This window comes from Buceros rhinoceros, unplaced genomic scaffold, assembly GCF_000710305.1.
Source record: "Buceros rhinoceros silvestris isolate BGI_N320 unplaced genomic scaffold, ASM71030v1 scaffold2795, whole genome shotgun sequence".
Classification (NCBI taxonomy): Eukaryota; Metazoa; Chordata; class Aves; order Bucerotiformes; family Bucerotidae; genus Buceros; species Buceros rhinoceros.
The window spans coordinates 51,668-54,577 of record NW_010410958.1 but is presented as its reverse complement, the minus strand read 5'-3'; the positions used below and the strand labels follow the sequence as shown (position 1 = coordinate 54,577).

Sequence of the window (2,910 nt, the reverse complement as noted above, 5' to 3'; positions counted from 1 at the left end):
ACTCTTTCCTTTGCCTTTCTTTTTCAGTCGATGGAAGGCTTTGTTGCTTTTCGCAATCTATTGCCAGTTGCAATTGGAGTTGCACTTTGAATTTCCTAGTTTTATCCCTGAATCCCTAAGTGGTGCTTCTGTGTTCCTCCTCAGGCATCTGATCCTGCTTCCACATCCTGTACACTTCCTTTTGTGTTTGAGCTCGGTCAGCAGTTCCAAGTTTATCCAAGTTGTCATCCTCCCATGCTTGTAGGTTTTCTAGTGCATCAAGATAGTTCTGGATTGAGAAGATTGTTCTTTAAGATTGGCCACCTCTCCTCAGTTCCTATTCCCTTCCAAGGGATTTTGCCTAGCAGAGCTCTGAGCAAGTTGGAATTTCTTCACCTGAACTCCAAGGTGGTTTAGTCTGTTGCATTCCTCGTCAATTCCCTCAGGATCTTTAGCTTCACCATCTCACAGCTGCTGGAGCCAGGTTTATCTTTGACTACTGAATCTGGACAATCCTTCCTTGTTCATGAATTGTATTATAAGAACATCTTCCCTAGCTGACCAGTCCAGAACCTGTGTCAAAAGAAGCCTTGGTCAAGAAATTTGCTGGTTGCTTCTGCCCTGCCTTATCACCCTCCAGACAAGGATTGGGGTGGTGAAGTCCTCGGTCAGAACCAGAGCTTGATATCATGAGACTCCTTCCACGTGTTTGAATACAGTCTTCATTTTAGACTAGGACTTTAAAGAGGTCTTAATTTTAAAAGATATATCTTAGGATTTAGGACGTCAGAGGCAAAATTGCCAGGAAAATGTTATCGATTGTCCTTAACCCTTTCCATGGATGTGCACCAGTGCTGACAGGCAGAGAAAGGAAGCACCAGCAGATGTTCTTTTTGCTTTGGCTGAGTGTCCTTGAGCGGTGACTCGTATGGGTCAAGGTAGACCTTATTGACTAATGTTACAGTTTGGAGTCTGTTCCAAGTGGTTTCAGGCTTAAAAGGCAGCTCTCACTCTACCGAAATTTAAAAAATGATGTTTATAGCTTTTGTCCTTATCATTCTCCTTGAGTCTGTAAATCACCAAATGCAGTAATTTCTGTAGCAGAAGAGAGGGGGGGAAAAAAGAGTAAAAGGTAGTAGAACTTTTATAAAGGGAGTGATTTTGATTTATTTTCCGGTTTTCTGTGGGCACGCTAAGCAAATCAGATGTGTTGTAGACTGTCTGCAGTTCAGTTTATAGAAAAGGTGTATATTAAAATGTTCTTTTAATTACCCTATACTCCAAAATTTTAGAAAAATTAATCATAACATACCTCTAATTAACTGCAGGTTAAATAGCCAAATAGAACTTACCTCTGGGGTTTGGTTTTTTTTTTTTCACAGTCAGACTGCTGTCATCACTAGTGTCTGTCTGTCCTGGTTCTATTCTAACGCAAACCAGAACACTATGCAACAAATTTAGGACCCATCCCTAATAGTAATTAAGCAATTGTTTGTTACGTGAGGTGTTAAAAAAATTGCTGTATGGATAATGAAATAATTTGGTTTCAATAGATAAAATAGGGCACCCTTAATAATTTCTGATCTTTGAGCAATTAACTTCAATAGCAACAGTTTGTTAAGAATTGGAAAACAAACAAAAGTTTCAGCTGTTGCTTTCTCTTTTTTTTTAAGAAATGACAAAGCTAGGAATGAAAAAAAGAAATGGGAAAAGATTTAAATAAGCGTAATTTAAAGGCTAATATTCACCAACTGCCTTTATGTTATTGGAGATGGAAACTCTCTCAGCAAAGTAGGACATCCAGGTTAGGTTCCCGCTCTAAATAATGCCCTGGAGAAAAATGTCTTAATTTGATTTAGTTAAAAAGGTACTTTCTGTATATAGATACCCAACTTCAGCGTCTGTTAATGTTTGCTTCTCATCCTTCCTAGTCTAGAGGGTTTTTTTTATTCAACAAGGTAATTAATATGCAAGTAGTAATTCCAGTCACTATTGATCTTCATGAATAAGTTCCTCTCGAGTTGTAGCACTTCTTCACTGATGTGGGTTTTGTTTTGCTTTGGGTTTGTTTTGTGTGATTTCTTTTTTTTTTTTCTTGTAGCTTTACCAAGCCAACGTAATAGCTTGAATTACCCATCAGAGATGATGGTTCAGATTAGTAAGGGTACTCTATATAAACATGCTGTGTAAAAGGTTGATTGTAACCCTTTAAGAGTTGGCTGTGTAATTTCCCCCAAGTTGTGATGTAGATTCTCTTTTGCTTTGAATGTGAGAACAATTGTCAGCGAGATCTCCTTTGAGTGAGATAGAATTTGAATTTAGTGTTTACAGGTTGCAGTATCATATCATAGTTGTTCCTTTTCAAAGTCACAGAAATTACTGTTTTCTCTTGTATCAGTTGTAACCTTGCTTTTATTCTTGACCAAAATAATACTCCTCTATACTTAATAAAGGATGTGCGCTATCCTAGCATACTTTTTCAAAGAAATGCAATAGAATTAGGTTGTGATGGCCTGTCTTTTCCCATTTAACATAATGAGAATTGCAGTGACCATCCAAAATTGTCTGCAATTACTGTCAGCATCTTGTGTGTTTATAGATAACCTGTGAGACGAAAAGATCTGTAGGCTGATTTTTCCCTGTAGTGTGACATTTTAAATGTTTTTTCCTTCTTACAGTGTGATGATTTTGTTTTTGTTTTGTTCTGTTTTTTAACTTTATGAATACCAAGATTGTAAGTCCTTGTCTCTGTGTTTATGTCTGGTCTTAGCCATTTAATAAAACAAGTTCTGATTATATTTAAAGATATGTAAAAACACAGAGAAAATGTCTTTCAGGAATTGGGTGAAGTTCAAAGTATTTTTTCATATTGTAAGAGATAATGAAAACAGTCTCAGAAAAGAGTACATGCGGTTAGAATGAGCCAGGGAA

General features: G+C 37.1%; 1 protein-coding gene across 1 annotated transcript in view; it reads left to right on the top strand.

The window, feature by feature from the left end:
* Positions 1-2,910, top strand: part of PTPN4 (protein tyrosine phosphatase, non-receptor type 4 (megakaryocyte)) — a 68,098-nt gene that overhangs the window by 21,789 nt on the left and 43,399 nt on the right. The gene's annotated exons all lie outside the window — the stretch shown is intronic.